This window comes from Papio anubis, chromosome 13, assembly GCF_008728515.1.
Source record: "Papio anubis isolate 15944 chromosome 13, Panubis1.0, whole genome shotgun sequence".
Taxonomy (NCBI): Eukaryota; Metazoa; Chordata; class Mammalia; order Primates; family Cercopithecidae; genus Papio; species Papio anubis.
In genome coordinates this window covers 30,681,081-30,699,317 of record NC_044988.1, presented here as the reverse complement: position 1 = coordinate 30,699,317, position 18,237 = coordinate 30,681,081, and positions in this window count along the sequence as shown.

The following is an 18,237-nucleotide window of genomic DNA, read 5'->3' as shown; positions in this document are numbered from 1 at the left end:
AGAGAGAAAGAGAGGGATATGTCAGACGTAGAGGCAGCTCATTCTTGGTGTCCAACACACTTTGTTCATAGGAGTTCTGATTCCCCTTTCTCTGTTTCCTGTGACGGCAGGATCTCTTGTCACAAGAACTATTAATATTTGTACAATAACTGAAAGAGGCTCTTACCCTCAACCACAAAGGGGTAAGGGGCAGTATCCACCAACCTGCAGAGTGAGCTAAAAATTCACAGCTGTGTGGGCACTGAGTGTTTCTTTTTAAAGACTTTGGTGGAAAGTTGCTTCCTATATTTTAGGCAGAGAATCTGATCTAAACAAAGCAGTTAAATCTTCCTTTCTATCCTAAATGAAAGGGTCTAGGTTTTCCAAAAGATGAATCTCTCCCTGATGCTATGTGATGTTTTCATTTGTCTTTTCAACAAATATTTATGGAGGGCATGCTAGGTGCTAGGCTCTGCAGTTTTACAGTGAGTGAAGCAGAGTTTCTGCCCTCAGAGAGCTTACATTCTAGTGGGGGAGGTCAACTTGATATATAAACACAAAAAAATACAAAATAAGGTGTTTTTTTTTGTGATTAAAAAAATACAAAATAAGTTAAAGGGCATAAAGAGAGCCAGAGTCAGGGGTGGGGCTGCTCCTTTGAATAGGGTGGCCAGGTGAAGCCTCTGTTGGATTATGTTAGAACAGAGCCCAGAAGGAGTGAGTGAGAAGACCACAGTGATGGATGGATGAACATTCAAGCAGAGGGAAGGTGAAATAGAGGAGCTAGCTTGGCTTCTTTGAGGAACAGCAAAATAGTGGTCTAAAACAAAGAATAAACTGGTGGGGGAGTATGAACGTCTGGGTCTCATGCTTTGTAGGGAACAAATGCACAGGTAAATTTATACCCCGGCTGTCCCTTGAGGGATCAGGCTGAGTGGGAAGCAGGAAATACTGCGCCTGAACTCAGTCCTGCTGCTTAGCTTCTGGCCCTTCCCTGCCCTGTGCTCTCTGCTTCCTTAGTGGTCTCTCCTCCATCATTTGACCAAGAATCCCACCTCAGGTCTGCTTCTGAGATACCAGCCATTGGAGAATTCCACACAAATGAATTTATCATCTGACTTACGCTTTCTAAGGATTACACTGGAAGATGAAAGGGTGGAAGCAGGGAGACCCACTGAGGCTTGGCAATAGTTCAGGATGGTAGTGATGAGTATGTGAGAAGGGATTGGAGCCTGAAACTATTTTGAAGATATGGTTAACAGGACTGGATGATGGAGGTATGAGAGAAAGAACAGAGTCAGGGATGATTCCAAAGTTTTTGGCCTAAGAAACTGGGTGGAGTTGCCACACACTGAGATGGGGGAAGACAGTGGGAAGGCAGGTTTGGGGAGAGACGTCAGACATTTGGTTTTGTTGCATTTGAGATACTGATTGGATATCCAAGTGGAGGTGTCAAGCAGGCAGTGTGTCTCCCAGTCTGGAACTCAGGGATGGGGCCTAGGGTAGAACATTACCTGTAGGAGTATTCAGCAGTCATGACAGGGGAGTGATTCTAGACAGAGAAGAGGTCTCAGGAGTGAGTTTATCCCAAACTTGCAGGCTGAGGAGGTGAGGAGAAACCAGCAAAGGAGTCTGAGGAGGAGGGGCCAGCCAAGCAGAGGGGAATCTGTGAGAAAAGGGCCTTAGAAATCAAGGAAAAAGTGGGCACCTTGTAGGAGGGAGCGACCGCGTGACAGTGCTCAGGAGATTGATGCAAACAGGCCTAAAAACTTTCTTTTGGACTTGGCAGCAAAGAGGCCTTGAATTGTCTTGACAAGAGCTATTTGGGAGAGATGTACACAAAGTTCCAATGGGAAGGGCTCAAGAGACAATGGGAGATGAGTAAGTAAAGACACTGAACACAGGTAACTCTTCTGAGAAGTTTTGTTATATAGAAGAATAGAAAAATGGGCAGAACCTTGGGAGGAATGTGGGGTCAAAAGGAAATTTTTGAAAGATGCTCCTATGACAGGATGTTTTGAATTTATTCATATGATCTCACAGGAAAGGTGGAATTAAGATTCAGGACAGAAGGGGCAATTGGTGGAGTCATGTCCTTGAGCCAGTGAAAGGAGATGGGATGGGGTGACATTAGTTAGGCATGTGTACAGTTTACCCTTACTCACAGGACAGCTGTCAGGCAATAGAGACACAGACACGGGTAGATCACAGTTGAGGTGGTTAGATCTTTCCTGAGTGCTTGCATTTTCTTTGATAGCTAGAACTCATGGTCATAAGTAGGGCTCCTGTTACCTGATGAACCATTAGACGTGCATTTTTGTACTCTCGATGATTTTGGCATTGATTCTTCCAGCCATTAAAACATAATTGGTGTCTACAAAGAGCTAGACCTGCACAAAGTTAATGGCCTTCTCCAAATTTCTGAATCCCTGACCAAAGTTTATACATAGGGGTTGTTAATAAATCATGCAGCGAATTCATCAACTCAACGTAGATGATTTTAAGAAAGATTAAATCTGTTCTGAAGGGCTGACTATTACTATTATTATTAACAAGCAATGTTCACTAGCAGAACATAGTTTTTAGTTTTAAATTTCCTGGTTTCTGCCTGTACAAATTAAAGAAGATGGAACTTCAACCTTCCTTTCCTAGTCTCCTGCTTTTTGACACTCTGACCAACCCTTAGTACTACTTAAACATTTTTCTCTTTTTATTATAAAAATGTCAGCCTGCAGATTAATGAAAACTTGGCCTTTTTGTGTAATTTATCCTTTGAGGCTGAAGGAAAACCTTCAGGGAGAATATAAAAGCAATCAGGCATCCATTTAGAAAAGATGTTGTGATTATTTTTTGTATGCAGTTTTATATCATTTCACTTTTTCAATATGTCTATTCCACATAATTTATTACTCGACACTTTGTATTTTCAATCATTTTTGGTTGCATATAAATAAACAGGCATTAATGTCAAGAGAATTAGCATTCCATTATAAACTCTATACAAGCTAAAAAACTGGCTTCAGTGAAGTTGCCACCTTATTTAGGACATACATATACATTTGATGGTGCCTGTTTAGAGAATTAAACATTGGCACTTTTTAAATTTTTTGCTAAATAGAAGCACTTCTTAAATGGAGACAGTGATTTCCAGAGCAACATTATGCAGGTGAGAATTACGCATTTTAATGTTGTTCTGTTTGGAAGTTAATCTTAAAATAATGTAAATGGTGGCTTAAATGATGACTGTTTGTGCTTCCCCAGAAGAAATCCTGGTCAATAGTATGACCACATGTGTTCATATACATTTAAATATGATATTATTTACTATTTCTTAATATTTAAAACATTTTATTGGAATATTTAAAAATCAAATAAAAATTTTTTCACTAGTCATCAAGGCATATCAAGTTTGAGCTCTTCTATGTAAATCTATGAAAAACCAGGTTTTCCCACTAGCTTTGAGATGAAGTCCATTGAATCAGGGCCTATCCTGTTAGTGGGGAGAGAAAGAAGACATATAATTCTGGGGGAAATTTATTGGAAAGCATAATATATAATATTTAAATACAAATTAGAGAAATGCTCAAAAGAAACTGAAAATGAAATAAATTTAAAAGCAAAATAAATCTATATAAGTGATTACTACATTCTCTTCTCTTTGCTTTACCATACTTTAGGTTAGATAATTATTATATAATTAAAATTTTAATAGTGGACACAATGACAAACATTACCAACACCTAGTACTAAATGAATATACAGCATTTAAATATTCATTTTCTTTAAAGTATGCAAATTTTAGCTACACCACAAGGAAGCTCTTAATGTCATTTTTGTAAGTAAGGCATGTCTGTCTGAGGCCCCAGGATAAATGGGGCTGATTGATTTGACTCCCTGTGTTTCCAGGAATGCATTTGTGATCACTGGCCTTACTACCCAGAGGTCATTAAGAATGTTAGCCTTCCCTTGCTGAAAGACATTTTTAAGGACTTCATTTGACACAGTTGCCTTGCAAGGGGATACCAATAATCCTTAACACTCATGCCCACCACTCTCTTTGCTTCCAGACTCACAACCTGAAACAAATCCTTACAGATTCCAGACAGATGGTTATAAAGCCTGACTCTGGAAGAGGTAGCATATCCACTGAAAAAAGAATGTTGCCTTTTTATACTGGCAGAACTTAGGAAATGTACAGATAAATGGATTTTAAGAGTACAAAAGAAGGGGAAAAGAAATAATGTGTCAATATGGGTGCACTCAGTAGAGATTTTGCATTCAATGTGTTATCTCAGTAAGCTAGTATTCAATTCTTTGCTTAATTATTTAAGTGAAATAAGACTGAATATTAGCCTTCTTCCTGTGAGGTTTGAATTGTTAGAACTTCTGGTAGGATGTAGAGAAGAGGTCCAAAGTCTATGAAGATCAGAATGATAAAGCTGATTTATCATATCAAGTCTCACACACAGCCCACCATCACTACGCACTCTGGAGGGTTAGAGGATGTACTTTTCACTATGGTATTAAGAAATGCAGTGAGAAGGGTAGCAACAGGATCCTTGAAAGATCTGTATGGTTTTCCTCTGTAAACCAGGAATTGTGGTGAGAGATGCAGCCCCTGAAAAAGGCTCCTTGATTTCACTGGGGGATCATGGCAACCAGCAGTGGGAGATGGCTAAGTAGTAGGGCTTAAGTGCCTATGAGATGGTCAATATTTGTGCAACAGATATCAGATCTACAACCAAATTCAGAATGGTCCTATGTAGCCTGTAGAAATCTTTCACTGTGGTCACAATGGCCCTATGACTAAAGAAGACAAACAGTCTTAGAAAGATATACATAATGTATGTATAAACCTCTAGTCCTAATAAAGATCTGACTTCAGACGCCAAAGAAGAAAATCACAACTCCATTCAAGTCCCAAACTAGAGGCAGTACAGACAGAGCTTTTTGAATAAAGGGTAAGCCTGGGATCCTTGAAGAAAGACTGTACAAGACTGCTGCAAGTATGACCTATATATCTCCCTCTAAGCATTTCCCCAAAGTGGCTATTTATCAGGACGGTGCCTCCATACTGGATAAATAGAAATACCTAGACTTTTCAGAGATTAAAGTGTACTGCTTATAAACTAATGCAAACACTCATATTTGTGGATCTGATATATCAGGGACTTAGGAAAGTCAGTTGATAAATAAAGTTTAAGCCTGAGTCAATTTTGAGTAAGACCAGTGAATCTACAACTCCACTCTGTAGCTATTTTCCCATTTACTAAATGCATAGAAGGAAGAGGCAGGTATACTCGGCAACCGGCACAATATACACATTGAATACTCTGGTTACCACTTCAGCCATGCAATGAGGGCTATTATGGTAGGAAAGGCCAAGTGGAACCACCTGGAATGCATTTTCTAGCAAAACAATAAATAAAAAATGTTAATGCTTTCTTGAAGGAGATGCAGAGATTAGTTCCACTACCAAAGATTTGCAGGGTGATGATTTCTATTACATTCTCTTTTGTCTCCTTATATAGCTTGTGCAAAAGATGGAAAGTTCTTGGAGAATAAAAGTATATTATCACAAACTTAATCAGGAAGTGACTCCAATTGCATTTACAATTCCAACTGTGGCCTACTTACTGGAGCACATCCAGTATACACCTTGCAACCTGATATGCAGATATTGATTTGGCATCTGCTTTCTTCTCTATACCAGTTGGAAGAATCACCAGAAGCAGTTTGCTCTCACTTGGAAGAGACAGCATTATACCATTATTGACTTTCCTCAGGGGTATGTCAACTTTTTGGCCCTCCCACAGAAACCAGTCTCTTTCTACTCAAAGTGTGATCTGCAGATCAGCTGTGTTACCATCACCTGGCAGATTGTTAGAAATGCAGAAACTCAGTTCTTATTGCAGACCTACTGAATTTTTCTATGCACATTAAAGTTTGAGAAGGACTGATCTTGTCTAAAGTGACTTTGATCACATCACCATCTCATACAGAGTGTCACGCTGGTCCACCAAACAGATAACAAAGCTGGTTAGACCTGGAAGTAGCAAATACTCAAAGTGAATTTGTGAAGTATTATATAAATATCAGAGGGTGGTTAAAAAGATCCTATGAAAATTCAGGGGCCTGCTACCTCAGTGAGGTTTCTAGGAGTCCAGTAATCCGAGGAATGTTGAGAGATCCTGTTTAAAGAGAAAGACAAATCAATGTACCTTACACCTCTTACTGCTAAGATAGAATTAGAATAATTAGTGAAGATCTTCTGCTATTCTACTCATTTACTGAGTGTTTACCCAGTTGCCGTTGTGACTAGAGCCCAGAGCAAGAGGAAGTTTTGTGGCAGGTCCAGTGAAAGCTGATTTTCCATTTTAGCCATATGACCATCAGATTCAATTGTAATATAATTTTCTATGAGTCGTATGGGTTTCATACGGTATCTCTGGTAAACCTAATGAGAAAATTACAAACTGTAACTCTAGAATTTGGAAAGAAATCCATGTGTAGTTTTGCAAAGATATATTCTCATTTTGAAAGCACAGTACTGGCTTTCTGCTAGGCCCTCGTGAATACTGTACAACTGACCATACAATACCATGTGACTATGCCACCTGAGGTACATCTCATGAACTTGGTGTGGTCTGCTCCACCAAGACATAAATTTGGGCATGTGTAACAAACTCTCATCGTCAAATGGAAGTGCTATATATGAGACTGGATTTTAGCAGGAACTGAAGGCACAAGTAAGTTCATGCACAGGCAGCTGACTCTTATGGTACCTACTATTATTGCATAGTCACTTCTTCCTTAATCCATGTGTAGAATTTCACATCAACGGTTGTAAGAAAGAACAAACTCAGGCCTGCTTTACACAGATAATTCCACATAAAATGCTGTTACAACTCCAAATTGGACCACTTCAGTTTTATGGGGATATTCTGAGATGACCCTGAAAGATAATGATGGAAAGGAAATACTTTCAGCAGAACTTTTAGTGGTGCATATACTTGTTATTTTTACCTGGATGAGTAGATATACAGAAGTAAAAATTTATGTCAATTTATGGGCAATGACTAATGGTTTGGCCAGATGGTCAAAGGGAGTGCATTTGAGGAGCACCAACATGGAAAATTAAGGAAGAAATACATAGATGGAATAATCTCAGAATCGACATAAGGCATGAGAACATTTGTACCCATGCGAATGCTCACAAAGAGCTTTCCTTCAAAAGGAGTCTCATGTTAATCAAGTGGACAAGATAGACTGTCCTGTGGGTCTCAGTAAAATCTCTTTCTCTAGCCATGGGTTTATGAACAAAGTGGTCTTGGCAGGAAGCATGGAAGTTAAAGTTAATGAATGGGCTTAACAACATGAGTAACAGTCGCTGTTGAGTGCCCAAAACGTCAACAGCAGAGACAACATGAGTGTTCAATATAGTGTCATTCCCAGAGGAGACTAGCTGATCCTTTGGTGTCAAGTAATTGAATTAAAATGCACTATCATAAATAAATCTGCGATTTTTACTTACTAGAATAAACACTTAATCTATATGTTATTTGCTTACTCTCCATGCAGTGATTCTACCAGAAACTTCATCTGTAGAATTACTGAATATCTTTGCATCATCAAGGCATTACATTCGACATTGCTTCTGACAAAGAAACTCACTTAATAGCAAAATAATAGATACACAACTATGATAGTAACTGGTTTTGTCCAGCCTGTAACCCCAATGTAACTGATCTAATAGAAGAGTGGAACAACCTACTGATGGCCCTGCTATGGTGCATGCACAGTTGTGAATCCAGAAAAATGTAATATGACTCTATACATTTTCTTGAGTCAGCAACCAATAATGGCACAGTTTTTTCCTATAGCCAGTATATACAATTCTAAAGGAGTAAAAGTGGCTTTCTTTATCTGTTATCTTCTAATAACCTACCTCAAAACCATTTGCTTCCTGTTTTTGTAGCTTTGGACTCTCTAACTTAAAGATATAAATTCCCAAGGAAGACGTGTTTCCACTAGTGGCACAACAATAATTGCAGTTAACTGGAAGTTGAGGATACTCCCTGGGCACCTTGGGCTTCTTATGCTACTTAGCCGTAATGTCATATATCTAATGCTTCAGGAAAAGCAGCATATGATGCGGGCTGGAGATATCAATTTTGCTGGGTTGTCAGCGAAAAATGGGGGCAGTTTCCTAATGTTGTACAGTAGGGCATAAAGGAGTAGTCTGAAATCAGAACACTCTCTTGTGAGACTCTTAGAACTTACTGGTTATAGAGTCAAATTTGTTGGGAGACTATAGCAATGCAATCTTGGGAGGACCACTGATGGCTCTAGAATTGAAGGTTTGTGCTATGGTTTGAATGTTTGTGTCCCTCCAAAATTCATGTTGAAATTTAATCCCCAAAGCCTTACTATTAAGAGGTGGAATATTGAAGAGGTGATTATGTCATGAAGGTTCTGCACTCATGAATAGCTGTAGTGACCTTGTGAAAAGACTTAAGGGAATCTGTTTGCCTCTTTTGCCTTTCCACTTAACAACACAGCAACAACATGCCACTTGGACGCAGAGAACAATCTTTTATCAGACACCAAATCTGCTAGCACCTTGATCTTGGACTTCCCAGGCTCCAGAACTGTGAGAAATACATTTCTATCATAAATTATCCATTCTAAGTTATTTCTTTATAGTAGCCCAAATGCACTGAGACAGAAAATGGTACCAAGAAGTTGAGTGCTGCTGTAACAAATACCTAAAAATGTGGAAGCTGCTTTAGAACTGGGTAACGGGCAGAGGCTGAAAGTATTTGGAAGAGCAGGCTAGAAAAATCCCATATTGCCATGTACGGATCATAAAGGGGCATTCTGGTCAGGGCTCAGAAGAAGAGAGCTGTAGACAGAGCCTCAATCTTCTTGGAGATTACTTAAGTGATTATTATTAGAATGTTGGTAGAAATACGGACAATAAAGGCCATTTCAATGAGGTCTCACATAAAAATGAGGAATATGCTATTACAAACTGGAAGAAAGGCTATCTTTGTTATGAAGAGGCAAAGAACTTGGCTGAATTGTGTTTATGTCCTAGATACTTGTGGAAGCAGAACTTAAAAGAAATCTATTAGTTGGTGCAAAAGTAATTGTGGTTTTTGCCATTAAAACTAATGGCAACATATAATTGGATATTTGGCAGAAGAAATCTCTCAGCAAAGTGTTAAAGGTGAAGCAGAGTGTCTTGTGACTGCTTACAGTAAAAAAGATAAAGAGAGAAACAAAGATGAAATTTATAATTGAAGGGAAGCAGAACTTAAAGATTTAAAAATTTTCATTCCTGCCATGTTAAGAATGAAAAAGCAAGCCCAAGAGAGAACACCAAAGGCATAGCCAAGTAAATGTTTGATTAAAAGACAGTATGGATAGAAGAAGATCAGATATTATTCATCAAGACAATGGAAGAATGACCCCAAAGACATTTTTGGAGATCTTCAAGGCAGCCATTTTCATCATAAACCCAGAGTGCTAGGACCTTGAGGACAGAACATTTTCGGGGAGGGGCCCAGCATGCCCATAGGACCTCAGAAATTACTGCCCAGAGCCACCTCAGCTTTTTGCTTCACACATTCTGGAGTCATGGGCATTGGCTTCCCCAGGTGTGAGTCCAGCGGGCCCAGGTGCAGTACATTCTGCCATCGCCTCCCCTCTGGAAGGTGGAGGCCATAAACTTCCATGGCCTGCATGTAGTGCTAACTCTATAGGTGTGCAGAGTGCAGGAGTTGTGGGGTTGGGGCCACCACAGAGAGCCTTCACTAGGCCAATGCCTACTGGAGTCTTGGGTGTGGGGTCACCATAGAGAATACCCACTAGGGCAATACCCAGAGGAGCTGTGAGGTCAGGGCCACTACAGAAACCCCTTATTAGGGCAACAACTAGTGCAGCCATGTGGAGAGGGCCACCATGCAGACATCAAACTAGGAGAGCCACCAACATTGTAACTCCAGCCTAGGAGAGCTGCAGGCATGTGACTACAACTCATGAGAGTTATTGCATGGTCTGCACCCAGAAAAACCATAGGGCGGGGCTGCTCAGAGCCTTGGGGGCCCAGCCTCTGCCTCAGTGTGTTCAGAAGGTGGAACATGGACTCAAAAAGATTATTCTCATGCCTCAAGATTTAGTAGTTTTTGCCTTGTTGGCTTTTGGACTTACATGGGAACTGTTACCCCTTTCTTCTTGCCTATTTCACCCTTTTGGAATGAAAATATCTATCCTATGTTTGTCCCAACTATTGTATTTTGAAATCACATAATTTTTTCGATTTCACAGGCTCACAACTGGAGGGGAATTTGTTGCAGGATGAATCATACCTTAAGTATCACCCATATCTGATTTAGATGTTGTTCAGATGAGATTTTGGACTTTAACCTTAAAATTGATGCTGGAATGAGCTAAGGCCATGTGGCTGTTGGGATGTAATGAATGTATTTTGTATGTGAGAAGGACATATGTGGGGGGTGGGGTGGGGACAAAATCCTATAATGTGAATGTCTGTGTCCCTTCAAAGTTCAGGTTGAAACTTAGTCCCTAGTGCAATAGTAAAAGTGGTGCCTTTAGGAGGTCACTCAGTCCTGAGCTCAGAGCCCTCGTGAGTGGGAATTAGTGCCCTTATAAAATGGCTTGAGGAAGTGTGTTCACCCCTTTCACCCCTCTGCTCTTCCACTATATGAAGACACAGTAGCAAGGGACCATTTTGGAAGCAGAGAATAAGCCTTCACTAGATACTGAATCTGCTGGTGCCCTGATTTTGGACTTCCCAGCCCTTAGAACTGTGAGAAATAAATTTCTGTTCTTTATAAATTACTGAGTCTAAGATACTTTGTTATAGCAGCCTGAACAGACAGAGACAGCTTGGGACAGGATTAGTTATCCTAGCTGGGGTAAGCAGAACATGACAAACCATGGAAGAATAAATATAATCAGTATGGTTTCATGACCAGCTTCAGAAATGAGGAATGTCCTAGCTATACATATTTTGTTCCTAGCTTTATTATGTATATTTTATATACTAATCAATAATTTATTTCTTCTTGCTTAAATTACAGAATATCAAAAGAGGACTCATTGAGAAAAGAAATGAGAATTACTCAGAGAAAATATAGAATAACTTAAGAAGTTTTTGTTTTTCATTTTGGGAAACAGAGAAAATATAGAATAACTTAAAGTTTTGTTTTTCATTTTGGGAAACAGAGTGAGCGCATCTTTGATTATACAAGGTATAGTTGTATATGTTATCCATAAGCCTTTGTTGTTGTTTGAAAATTTATATATGGGTAGAGAAATGTGTATAATTCCTAAGTTGATAAAGGGGTACACAGCATCAGACTATTTTCAACTATACATCACCCTCGATACCTTCTATATTTTCTTTTGAACTGTAGAGAAGTCTAGCTCTGCATTTCACAGAATTACTTTCCTTATGTGATTCTAGCAGTTGTGAAAGATTTGAAAGTGGAAGAGAAAGGTAAGTCATTATTTCCGCAGCAGCAATAGACAGCCAAAATGATCTGCAACAGCTTCGCTTGACTTTGAGGAATTTTCCTAAAATCAGGCGTTTACGGGGCTTTCCGTGGATTCAAGTCAGACTTTGAAGAATCTTCACTGAAGTACTGCAGATATCTGAAATCACCAGAACTAGCTTCTGTTGGGCCCCTAACATCATGAGAATCACACATCAGTGCTGCAGGCAGTTGAGATTATTGTTGGCAGCTTCTCTATGATCCTTATACTTCCTGATTTCTCCCGAGATCTTCCTTGTGTGTACTCCCTAGCTATTCCTATCATTGTGTAAGTTTCTAATTTCCTGTAATAAATCTCTTTCCATTTGAAATCCCCAGAGTGATGCAGTCAATTATCAGGATATATCAACTATTTAGAAGCAAGAAAAGACCTGTTAATTAACTTAAATAGATAAAATAAAGACAAAGTACATTTTATTTATAGGAAGAATTATCAGGCTTTTACTTAGAATCTATCTATGTTTTTACAGATAATCCTAATAAGCTTGGTCATCTGCAACCCCAAGAGACAAACAGAAGCAGCAAATTGGAAAGAAGGAAGCCACATCTAAAGCAGAGATTCTGATAGCACCAGTGACTGGACACCATTAGCAGGGGAGTTTTACTGACTCTTTTACATAATAGTGAATATGATTACTCAAAACATTTAGAAGTCTGGGGTCATTTAGTGGCGGAGCCAACATTTTATATAACAAAAGCCCCAAAAGGTATTATTCCCGTATCAATCAACAATCATGATAACCTTCAAAATGAAGAAAACATTATACCATATTCAGAATAATTTACTTAAGAAACTAGGGAGATGTGTGTAATCCATTTAGGAGAATATCTTTGTCTATCAAAACTTCAAACATTCTGAATCAAAATCTTGTGGGTGGAAGAGTCCAGAAAGGTGCATTTGCTGGTTCACTCCTCCTCCCCACCACTCTAATATATAGCCACAGCCAGGATCGAGAACTACTTATCCGGTCAAACAACTCTCCAGAAAATAATGCCTGGGAATAAAAATAAATCTCTAATTTCTATTCTTACCTCTCACCTTCAGCTGTCAAACATCATCTAAGCTACTCCACTATGGCCACAGTGGCCTTTCTTTTAGATAACTGCTATCTTGTTGCCCCTCACATCTGGATCCAGTTTCTCTCACATCTTGACACCAACTCCTATAGAAAGCACTCATTAGACAATCAGATAACTTTCTTTAAGATAATTATGCTATGCCTCAATTCTCTCCAATTTATACATTCTTGTCTTTTTATCACTCTGTAAACATATTCACTGGAAGTCTCTGAGATCTTTTCAGTGGTTTCCTATTCATCACTATGCTTCCTGTCTGATTCCCCATCCCTCTGTGTAACCAGCTGGGTTCCTAATTCCTGATATATCTGCTGTATTGGATTTATGTCTAAATTACAAATACCAGCCCAGGGTTTGCCACACACTTGGTTCTCTATAAACATTTGCTGAACAGAGTCTTGGTATCTGAGCCACAGTTACCTGCAGACTCCTAATTCTAATTTAAACTTTCTGCCTCCTAGACCTTTGACATATGGCACTAAAAATTACCAGCTGGAGCCCAAACTCAAACATATAGGCATTTTACTGCATCAGGATTGGAGGACCAGAAGGGCAGGAACTAACTGGTGAATCACAGTCTGAAGAGAATATTGAAGAGGAAAGTATGTGTTTTTCTGTGAATCAAGTTTATGATAAGGGAAGATAGAAAATGGGGGAAATGGCAAAGGGAAGGAGCTTAAAAAAAAAGAGGCCCCTGGCCGGGCGCGGTGGCTCACGTCTGTAATCCCAGCACTTTGGGAGGCCGAGGTGGGTGGATCACGAGGTCAGGAGTTCGAGACCATCCTGGCTAACATGGTGAAACCCCGTCTCTACTAAAATTACAAAAAAATTAGCCGGGCGTGGTGGCGTGCGCCTGTAGTCCCAGCTACTTGGGAAGCTGAGGCAGGAGAATGGCGTGAACCCGGGAGGCGGAGCAGAGCTTGCAGTGAGCCGAGATTGTGCCACTGCACTCCAGCCTGGGCGACAGAGCGAGACTCCGTCTCAAAAAAAAAAAAAAAGAGGCCCCAAGACTATGCTATGTATTCCTGAGTCAAATTTGAACAGCTAAGATAGGGCCATTTTTATATTTTGAAAGCTGTAGTGGCCAGTGTCCAAGATGACCCCCAGTGATCCCCATCTCCTGGTATTCACACCTTTATGCAATCCACTCCCACATTGTGCCAGGGCTGGTCTGTGCAGCCAATAGCATAAGGCAAAAGTGTAAAATGTGATCTGAGGCTATGTCTTAAAAGACAGTGTGGCTTCTGCCTTGTTCTCTTTTGTGGGTCACTTGCTCTGAGGGATGCCAAGTGCCATGATGTAAGGATACTCATGTGGCCAATGGAGAGGCCCATATGACGAGAAATGGAGGTCTCCAGCCAACAGCCAGCAAAGAACAGAGGACCACCAATCGCCACAGGATTGAATCCCAGTGGAGCCTTGAGATGACTACAGCCCCAACTGAACGCTTAACTACAACCTGTGAGAGACGCTGATCCAGAACCATCCAGTTAACCCATCTCTGGATTCCTGACCTTCAGAAACTGAGTGAGATAAATGTTTGTTGTATTAAGTTGTTAAATTTTGAGAAAATTTGTTTCACAGCAGTAGAGAACTAAAACAAAAGTCTGAACTGGAGGTTGCAAATTGAGGACTGGAGGAAACTTCTGGTGGGCTGACAAGATTTTGTTTCATAGGGAAGAAAGAGCGTTTTTAAAAATTCAATTAATTGTCAACAGTTACATTTGGAAGATTTTTAAAAATCGAGGTTTCTTACTTTATTTAAAAAAGAAAAAGATCTTATAACACAGCCCTATTCTTATGACTCTGTTGCCTTGGACGTGGTCTATTCCATTTGTTTAAATACCACTAGGCATTCGATTTTGCTACCTCTGGTCCAAACTCATCTAACAAGAAATGATTTTATTCATCTTATAATTTCTTTGTTTTATCAAGAGCTCTCTTTCTGCATATAGGAGTATTTATTTATTTATTTTAAGATTTCACTAGATGAAAGAGTTCTGCCATAAAATTGCCTGCTCATTAGAAACATCTGGGAAACCCTACAATGTAAAGATCTCCAATCATGGATTATGGCAAATGTGGTTATTTTATGATTATATCTTTATATTTCAAAAGAAAGGTCAAATTCTCTCTCCCTTCCTTCTAGAGTTGAAGCAAGACTATAAAAATCAGGGTGGAATGGGGGTTTGGTACAAGGAGCAGGTGATTCACAATGGCTGATCCTGCAGAGTGGATCTGAAACAGGTCCTTAGGAGGTATGGGGGGAGTAGAACATTAAAATGGGAAGACAAAATAGCAACGCCAAGTCAAGGGGGACAGGAATGGGATTAAGGATAAGAAATGGAGCCAAGAGGACAAAGGATTGAAAGTAGGAGGTCAGGAAGAAGCAAAAGGAGTCTAGGATGATTGCTATGAAAAGCTCTGGTGTTTCTGAAGTTCTCTCTTCTTAATCCATGTATACTGAGACATGATAATGATGTGGCGATGGATCTTTAGGAACTCTGACAAAGGACTGCTTTGAAAATTTATCATAAAGACTATCCACATGATATGACTGGTTTCTGGCAATCCAGCTCTTCTAGGTACAGAAAATCCCATGGATTACTTCCAATTATTTTGTTTCCTCCTTTGAAATGTTCTGATATTTCAATGCACTAGTGCCGTGGTGAGCAGGCTTCCTTGGGAGAAAGGGAAAAAATATCAAGGCCAGGTGATACAATGGTCTCTTGGGACAATGACCTGATAGGTTTAAGTGAAACATGACACTTAAACATTTGTGCATATTTAGTTGAAAGGAATTATATTCACATGCAGATCATATATTTGGCTCATTTCATAAATACACGTTTTATGCCATGCATTTGAGAAATGTGAAGGCAAGCCAAGTTTTGTACAGCCCGCATCATTTTACACATTTGGGAAGGTTAATAGTAAAATTCTAAGCAACTGATTTAGGTGCTTTTTAAAATTTGAAGATCCTACAGCTGATTATAGAATTTGAGGAAGTTGGCCAGCCTTGGCAAATTTCTTCCTTTCTTTAGTTACCAGAGAAGAGTAGAGGTAAGAATTGCTAGGCAGGAGAGAATGGCTTTGCTAGTCTCCACTGTTCTTTTTCCCCACCGTGTTCCTTCAGGCAAAAGTTAGCCTGTATTTCTAAGTGTCTGGATATAAACATGCCTGTATTAAAACATTCTCCTTGTTTATAATTTTATGATTTATCTATATATCTTTATTTTTGGCTACTGTGGCTTTTTACAGCTTTCTAATTTATATAGCCATTTGTTTAGGCTGTCAAAACATTTTTAATTTTAATTACTGTGTATCATGCCTGAGGGTGTAAAACTGTCAGATAAATCTGAGACTCTGCATAAACATGTGGGGAACTGCATGTATTATCACCCAACAATTGCTAGTGGGCAGTTAGCAAATGCCTTTCCAGAGGGTTCGCTGGCTGGCTCCTTTCCCCGCTTCATGGAGGCACAGGATGATGTTGTCAGATGGGGTGCTGGACATCTCGTCACACATCGCGTGTCATTGACCTCGGCACCAAAAGCTCAAGACTGTGATAGACCAGTTGCAGGCGGGGGAGCCCTGCAGATGGCTGATAGGAGAGCACTTAATGTTCAAGCTTATCATACTGAGGAGCTGGATAATCAACCTGGCACTTCATTTTTAAAAAGAAAATAACTGGAGAAGAGGAGCCAAACTTCAAAGAATAGGGTAGTATATTTGGTTGGCAAAATGTGACCAGAGATCTTGTTTCTTTTTCTTTTTCATAAAGTCTCAGTAGTACTATAGATATATGCATCCATCAATTTATTAAAAATCTAATAGTTTTGTATTTGGGGTCGGAAGATTGAGCTTGAGCTCAACACTTGTTGTCATTTACTGGCTGCGGTAACCCTGGACACATTTTTTTTTTCTTAATTATACTTTAAGTTCTGGGATACATGAGCAGAACGTGCAGGTTTGTTACATAGGTATACATATGCCATGGTGGTCTGCTGTGCCCATCAACCCGTCATCTACATTAGGTATTTCTCCTAATGCTATTCTTTCCCTTGCTCCCAACCCCCCGACAGGCCCTGGTTTGATATTCCCCTCCCTGTGTACATATGTTCTCATTGTTCAGTTCCCACTTATGAGTGAGAACCTGCAATATTTGGTTTTCTGTTTCTGTGTTAGTTTGCTGAGAACGATGGTTTCCAGCTTCATCCATGTGTCTGCAAAAGGCATGAACTCATCCTTTCTTATGGCTGCATAGTATTCCATGGTGTATATGTGACACATTTTCTCTATCCAGTCTATCACTGATGGCATTTGGGTTGGTTCCAAGTCTTTGCTATTGTGAATACTGCTGTAGTAAACATACATGTGCATGTGTATGTAGAATGATTTACGACACTTTGGGTATATATCCAGTAATGGGATCGCTGGGTCAAATGGTATTTCTGGTTCTAGATCCTTGAGGAATCACCACACTGTCTTCCACAATGGTTGAACTGATTTACACTCCACCAACAGTGTAAAAGTGTTCCTATTTCTCCACATCCTCTCCAACATCTGTTGTTTCCTGACTCTTTAATGAACGCCATTCTAACTGGCATGAGATGGTATCTCATTGTGGTTTTGATTTGCATTACTCTAATGATCAGTGATGATGAGCTTTTTTATTCGTTTGTTGGCTGCATAAAATAAATGGTGTTGGGAAAACTGGCTAGCCATATGCAGAAAACTGAAACTAGACCCCTTCCTTACACCCTACAAAAAATTAACTCAAGATGAATTAAAGATTTAAATGTATGACCTAAAACCATAAAAACCCTAGAAGAAAACCTAGGCAATACCATTCAGGACATAGGCATGGGCAAAGACTTCATGACCAAAACACCAAAAGCAATGGCAAAAAAAGCCAAAATTGACAGATGGGATCTAATTAAACTAAAGAGCTTCTGCACAGCAAAAGAAACTATCATCAGAGTGAACAGGCAACCTACAGAATGGGAGAAAACTTTTGCAATCTATGCATCTGACAAAGGGCTAATATCCAGAATCTACAATTAACTTAAACAAATTTACAAGAAAAAAACAAACAAGCCATCAAAAAGTTGGCGAAGGATATGAACAGACGTTTTTCAAAAGAAGGCCAAATTCTTTAATTGTAGGTTTATACTCTAGTCAGCTGAAAGGCTTTTAGAGGTAATCTAGCACTTTATCCAATATGAAGTGTAGATTTACCATGAGATATGGATCTGGGCTATATCTGTGTTTATCTTATGACAATGTAATATAATTTCTTTTCTTTTCTTTTTTTAGACAGGGTCTCACACTGTTGTCCAGGCTGGAGTGCAGTGGTACAATCTCAGCTCACTGCAACCTGCACTTCCTGGGCTCAACCTATCCTCCAGCCTCAGCCTCCAAAGTAGCTGGGACCACAGGTGCATGCCACCACTCCCGGTAAATTTGTTTTTCTTAGAGATGGGGGTTTGCCATGTTGCCCAGGCTGGTCTTGAACTTGTGAACTCAAAGCAATCTGCCTGCCTCAGCCTCCCAAAGTGCTGTGATTACAGGAACGAGCCACCATGCCTAGCCTATA